Source organism: Rhinopithecus roxellana, chromosome 8 (genome assembly GCF_007565055.1).
Source record: "Rhinopithecus roxellana isolate Shanxi Qingling chromosome 8, ASM756505v1, whole genome shotgun sequence".
Classification (NCBI taxonomy): Eukaryota; Metazoa; Chordata; class Mammalia; order Primates; family Cercopithecidae; genus Rhinopithecus; species Rhinopithecus roxellana.
In genome coordinates, this window is record NC_044556.1 from 48,183,665 (window position 1) to 48,191,066 (window position 7,402).

At 43.0% G+C, this 7,402-nt stretch overlaps 1 non-coding gene across 1 annotated transcript; it reads left to right on the forward strand.

Annotated features, from left to right (window-relative positions):
* The first annotated feature begins 6,736 nt into the window (after positions 1 to 6,736).
* On the forward strand, positions 6,737 to 6,808 carry TRNAG-CCC. The gene has a single exon. It is a non-coding gene; the product is annotated as a tRNA-Gly (tRNA).
* Positions 6,809 to 7,402: the final 594 nt, after the last annotated feature.

The window sequence follows — 7,402 nt, forward strand, 5'->3', positions numbered from 1 at the left end:
CCCTGTGGGGCTCCAAGTTCCTTAGGGGTTGATTTCTGCCAGACTCTTGCTGCTTTCCTTTTCTGCACCCCAGCTACTTCCTATAGGCACTCCAGCAGGACGTGGCTTTCTTCTCTCTGTTTTCTGTTTGGAATGTGTCCATTCACTGGTAACTTTGATCTTTCTGAGGAGAACTGGTGTCAGATGTTCCTAGTCAGCCATCTTGGAAACCCACCAAATTTCACCCCAGACATTTTACAGATAATCTCATAAATACATTTTATTCGATTGGGATGTTAGTTGACACATATGTGTTCGTTGGTCCTGTTTTATCAGCCAGTGATTGAAAACTGAGTATAAATAATAGGAGTATATAGCTGAAAAAAGATATTTCCCAGGAGACACCCCCCTGAAATTCTTGTTTTAACAGTGGAAATAACTATGTTTGATACAAAGTCCTTTGACATACCTGGAGGGTGAATTAGGTGCTTTGGACAGGGAAGCTGAGGCCAAGGCTTGTGTTGTGGCTCTGCTGCCATCAAGTAGTGAAGGAGATTGGGAAAATCTTTTAGCCTTTCTGAGCCTCCGTTTCCTCATCAGGAAGATCAGGTTATTCTTTAGGGTCACTTTCTGCTCAGTTTTCTCTGAGTCTATGAGTGAGTGAGATGTGTGTTCAACATACTTCGGACGCTGCAGCAGAAACTGACCTTGGTCCCTACTGCATGTTTCCAGGACCCGGCCCAGCCAGAGCCAATGCCCTTAAAGTGCAAAGCTGAGACACAAAATGGAAGGAAGTCAGCAAGTTTGGAGGATGAAAATAATTTTTTAAAGTCCAAAGTAATAGTGGAACATGTGGTAGCCTATGGTGGTGAGAATAAGGACAGATTTCAAGCTGCGTTCGGATAAGTCAGGGAAAAGAGTGTCTACAGCATCATCAGATTTCTCAAAGAACATCTTGGGCTGAGCAGTTTGTAACTTACTCCACAGTGAACTTGTGCACCATGTGAAGGGGATCCATAAGATAAACTCAGGTCTGGTTTATACTGAGGGGAAACACCAAGTCCAAGAGGGGAACACTAATTCTATGAAACCCTGCCCAAGACCCAGGGGTCTTGACCTTGGGACTGCCCTAGCAGTGGACCCTCCTCAAGTAAGTGTGGGTTTAGCAGGAATAAATGGTGCTTAGAGAAGGGTTGGAGACTCCATTCTTACCTTAAATAGTTCTGCCCTAAGTTTAGGAGGGGCCAGAGTAGGAGAATTCTTGTATCTGAAGCAGCTGATACTGATAATGTTCTTCTGTATTTACAGTTGAGAAAGGCTTGACATACAATATCTTATAAACATGTTAAGTGCTGAATTTTCCTTTCCCTGTGTTTGGCACTTGGGTTCAGATATTAATGTCTTCCTGAGGAACTCAAGCCAGTGGGAGGATGAACACAAACAGATAATTTCAACAAATGTGATAGCTCTCCTAAACTGGGAGTGATAGCTCAAAGTATATGCAGGCCAAAAATACTCTTCTATGTAAGAGGGTGAACCATTGAGAGGAATTGCTGAGAACAGTCTGTTTTCATCAAGCCTTATCACAGATAACTGGTCTCAGGACATGGACCAAACGGTATAAAGTAGAGTTCTTTCTATGGAAGAGAAGTTGTCCAGCCATTGGACAAATATTACTAAGAACTTCTTTAATTCTTGACCCTGAACTAGGAACCATGAATTCAGAGATCAATAAAACATTATCTAAACTTTCAGGGGGATCCAGGTGAATAGTCAATAATGGCCAAATTGCATGAGAAGTGTTCTGACAAAAACATGACTAAAATATGGGGGAGGGGGAATAAGATTAAAAATAGGAAATAGCCTGCATCATTGCAATGATAATAAATGAATAATAAGAACAACTTTACACTCTTAATTCAACAATTTAGAAGAAATGGACGAAGTTCTTAAAATCCACAAACTGGTAAACTCAACCAAGATGAAATAGACAATCTGCACAGTCCTATAAACACTGAAAAATTGAATTTATCATTAAATAACTCCCCACAAAGAAATGGTCATGCCAAGATAGTTTTACTGAATAATTCTACTAACATTTAAAGAAGAATTAACACTAATTCACATAATCTATTCTGGAAAAATATAAGAAGAGGGAACACTTCCCAACTCATTTTATGAGGCTAATATCATTCTCACACCAAAACCAGGCAAAGACAGCACAAAAGAAAACTATAGACCAATATCCCACATAAATTTAGATGCAAAAATCATCAACAAAATATTAGCAAGTCAAATCCAGCAATGTACAAAAAAATACACCATCACAAAGCAGGATTTACTCCAAGTGTGCAAAGTTTGTTCAATATTCCAAAATTAATCAGCATATCAACAAACTAAAAAGAAAAAGGAGATGATTATACCACTTGAGGCAGAAAAAGCATTGGCAAAATCCAATACCCCTTCATGAATAAGACGCTCAGATTGCTTACACAATCCCTCTTCCATGATTTCTTAATGTGAGCAAACAACTGTTCTGGTAAACGCAATTTAATCCGCCACCCTTGGCTCTCTCAGGTCGTGGGGTTGGGCCGCCTTTGCGCTTTTCTTTTGGATCTGCCCCTCTTCTGGGTTTGTTCTCTAGAGCCAGGGGAAGGACTGAGTCCCCTCTCTTTGGCTCCTCTTGTCTTATCAGAAACCTCACACTCCTTCCGTTTCCAGAGAAGCTTCAGAGAATGCCTTGTTGGATTTGCTGGAACCCGGCAGGGCTCAAGTACATGGGGATGCGCTCTGCTAGTCTGTGTTTCCTCCGCTGTGAAGGCTCTTCCCGCTCCTGCAGGAAAAGGCAATGCCCCTTTTGTCTTGTCCATGTGGGACTCCAAAGGGTCCAGACCCGACATAAAGGTGGCGAATCCTCTCAGAGTGGGCAGGGGAGTTTAATCGAGGTTGGGAAACAAAGAGAAAAGTAGTTGAAGCTGTGGATACATTTTAGACCTCATCAATCTAGACAGATTGTCGATCAGGCTTCAGTTTCCACTGGTCTGCCAATAAGAGGGCGTCACAGCAGGCCTGCTTAATATTAGCTTTGGTTCCAGAAATTCCTTAAAGTTCTCTTCATTCTCTTCTATCGCCTGAATGTTCACAGGCTGACACTGAAAGTGGATGACATCTTAGCGCATTTCCTAAGGGTCCCGCTTGGCTTCGCTTTACTCTGATCCAGTTGCAGATCTGGCTGATTTGCGAGACAATAAAACAAAACATTTTTTAAAAAGGTTCTAAATCTGCATCTGGAACTCTTAGAGTCGATATTCCGAAATCACACGAATTATGTATATACATTTGCATGCATACCCCTTCCCCAAATAATCCTCAGCAAACCGGTAAGTGTCCAAACTACTCTCCGGAGGCTTATGTAATCAACAATTCAATAAATAAAATTCGTAACGTGTGGTGTACAGATCCTGTATTGCCCATCCTTCTCTATTGCTTTGTCCCCGAGCGCCCTCAATTTTGCCTAGATGGGTTCCAGGCCATAGCCACCGACTCTTGCTTGGCCTTCTGGCCTCTGGGCAGTGCGCTTCAGCACCATTGCACCAGGTGAGGCTGCTGAGAACAGCTAAGTGGCCAGCACTAGTGCAGCTGGAGGCCAAGGCCCAGAATCTTCAGGAATCTGCACTTCATCCAGGAGAAAAGCCCAAGGGCTCTCCCCACAGTTTCCCAACAGTTTCCCAAAATCCCTCTACAGATTTTTTTAAAAGTAGACTTATTAACCTGTAGAGGTGGAGAGAATCAAAGAAATCACAAGATATCTCTGAGGGAAAAAGGAGAGTACCAGGAGTACATCACTTAAGAGAATTGAACCAGCAAGCCAAGGATAGGAGAATGGAATGGATAGGATGACTGCAGGGGATGGTACTGAGGTGAATAGGAATCACTACTTACTATTAATAGGTTGAGCCAAGCACACTAATGGGGGCATAACCAAAATACTTAACAGGGCACTCTTTCCCACCATGTGTTTTACAGCATAGTTGCTGAAGGATGTATCACCCTGCTGGTTCTAGAAACTTCCAGAGCCAAGGAGCCAGAGCATGAGAGCATAAAAATCCTGTCAATTGAAGCCTTGGGCTCTACACTGCTAAGCCTGGCCCAGAGACTGGATTGCAAATGCAGGTGCTGGTGTAATGGAATGAATGTTTGTGTCCCCTTCAAATTATATATCGAAGCCTTAAACCCCAAGGTGAAGGTATTTTGGAGGTAGGGCCTTTGGGAGGTAATCAGGATAAGGTTATGACCATGGGATCTCCATGATGAGGTCAGTATCATTATAAGAAACAGAAGAAAGACCAAAGTGTTCTCTCTCTCTCCACCATGAGAGGACAGAAGGAGAAGGTAGCAGTCTGCAAGCCAGGGAGAGAGCCCTCACCAGGGAACCGAGTCAGCTGGCAGTTTGAGCTTGGACTTCTCAGCCTCTCAAACTGTGGGAAAGAAGTTTAAGCCAACTCATGTTTAAGCCAACCAGTCTGTGGTATTTTGTTAGGGAAGCCTGAGTTAAGACAGCTGGTTCACTGGGGAATCCGCTGGTGTGAATCTGAAAAGTTTGTGACATGTCAAGTAGTTTACTGCTCCTGGATTTGAGTATTGGCAAGAGCTATTAGAATGATGAGCATAGAGGGAAACAGGGTACAGATAATATGGTATTAATCATTGTACTGAAAAAATAAAGGCACATTACATGGTTTTAGGCTGAAGTTATGTGCGGATTTAAGCTGTGGAAGGGTCACTCAGCATACACTGTGGCAAGTGAATGGTGCGTACTACAGTGGCTTTAGGGAGTCCAGTTTTGTTTTGTTTTGTTTTGTTCTGTTTTGTTTTGTTTTTTTTTTTTTGAGGTGGAGTCTTGCTCTTTCGCCCAGGCTGGAGTGCAATGGTGTGATCTTGGCTCACTGCAACCTCTGCCTCCTGGGTTCAAGTGATTCTCCTGCTTCAGCCTCCTAAGTAGCTGGGACTACAGGTGGATGCCACCATGCCCAGCTAATATTTTTTTTTTTTTTTTTTTTTTTTTAGTAGAGATGGGTTTTCACTGTGTTAGTCAGAATGGTCTCAACCTCCTAACTTCATGATCTGCCCACCTTGGCCTCCCAAATTGCTGGGATTACAGGCATGAGCCTCCGCTCCTGGCCGGGAGTCCAGTTTTTTTTCTGCTTATGTTAATGGATGCAAGAGCTGATAGATGGAAAAGTGTGGCAATAAAGTGGCAGTAAGCTTGAGTATCCAATAAACTTAAACACTATTTTTTGAATTGAACTGAAATTGTTGTGTTGTGAAAATGAGAGTTTATCCAAAGAAAGATCTGGCTTGGCAAATAGGGTGGATGGTGGTCCTCACCAGTTAGATGAGGTCATGACCATGGTATCTCCATGATGAGATCAGTGTCATTATAGGAAATGGAAGAAAGACCAAAGAGCTCTCTCTCTCTCTCTCTCTCTCTCTCTCTCCACCATGCGAGGACAGAAGGAGAAGGTAGCAGTCTGCAAGCCTAAGTGTGCTAGGCAGGAGTAGAAACAGGTTTTAGTGATCGTTGAAACACCCAGGACAGTGCACTACTCTTTGGGAGATGCTGTGCTTGGGTCTGATCATTGGGTTTTGAGATAGAGGGGGGTCCATGATGCTGACAGGGAACTCACTGGTGTGTTGAGTTTTAGCATCTGTGCCTGTGAGATGCATATGAGGCCTTTGTAAATTTAAAACTTGAGAGCAGAAAGTACAGGTTTGTATTTTAGAAGGAGATATGGGAATAAATTTAGCTCTGGTTGATACAGATAATATGTTAAGGTTTGTTGGCCAGAGCCGGTGTGTGTCTTGGGTGTTGGGCAAATAGCCAAAGCTCTGCGAGGTCAATGTAAAGGGTGATTTCCTTGTTGGGCTCAAGTTTATGACCCAGCCTGGACCTAGCTTGGCTTCTCAGCTAGAGAAGAAGCATGATTCCATGTCACACACAGCTCCTGTCTTTGAAAAAGTCATAACGACCCTCAGACCCAACATGTGGGGCAAACTCTGGATTTTTGTCTTCAGTTTAATCTCTCCAGGGAAAATTGAGGAAAGAAATCTCTCTACTATTTGAACTTCATCAGAAGACTAATATGTTAATATTTTGACCCTCAATATTTCCTTAAAGTAGTCTACTCCTTACATTGATAATATGTCAAAGCATATGAACTTAGGAAATTGGATTCTCCCTAATGATGAAATATTGACTGCAAGCATTATTAATCTTTTCATATCACATTTCCTTCAAATGCTTTATACATCTTCAGGCCGACAAATAATAGTATTATAATGATTACAAGACCGATCATTACTCTTTTGCCAAAAAAACCAGCAACAAAAGACTAACTCAGTGGACCAACCTTTGTTTCTTCATTATCTCTCCCTTGATTTTGTCCTTTTGTTTCCTCTTTCTTCTAATTCTGCTTCTGCTTCTTATTTCCTCCCTGGATTAGAACTTTACTTACCTAAACTACCAGTTAGGTTACCTTCTCAGAACCACTAAGGCAGCAGTTTGAGGTTGACAATTGAAGATTTAGGATTAGAAAAAAGAAACATGAATGAATTTCTGGTATTTTATTATATGGGTTTGTAATGCAGGTAGAAAGACCTTTCTGAGAGTTAAGAATTTGATCTGATAAATGAATTAATTTGATAAGTCTTTCTAGATACTCTTTTTCAGTATCCTCCAGGACATTGGTAGAGAGAGGCATTGGTAGTTCAACTGGTAGAATTCTCGCCTCCCACGCAGGAGACCCGGGTTCAATTCCCGGCCAATGCAATCAGTTTGTGTTTTTCACTTCTTCCCTGCAAAATTATACTCCATAACCAAATAGTGCATTTAGGGGCTTGGCCACCACAAAGTAAACTGCCAACACTCGTCAAAATAGCGGCAAAAGACATTCAGGAGACTAACCCAGGACCCCTGCACTTGTTGGACTCAACAAACGGCTTAGCAAAATGGCAAGCACGAAGTGTTTCTGGTGAGTCACTGCAGTTTTGATATTGGTACCTGTTACCTTCATCTATTCTCTGAGCGGATCCCTGCAAACCCAAAGAACCATCAGGTTCCTGATTCGCGTGCTGGACCTTGGGCTTACCGCGGAGCCACTATGGAGAGGATCAAGAAATGAAACTCCAGGAAGGAGAGAAGCTGCAGGCGGGGCTGTCACCTCAAAGGTCCAAGAGGCCTCGGCGGCCCAAAGAAAGGGGAGGTGTGTGGGGAAGAATCTGCGTGGAGATGAGAGGAGCGGCGGAGACTGGTCCTTGAGCAGGGGTGGCCAGTGGACCCTCGAGGCTGTACCCCAGACGACGTGGACCGAATTTGCTAACATCATCAGCCACCGCGGCCTCCGCGTGTTTTGTGGGCCCATCG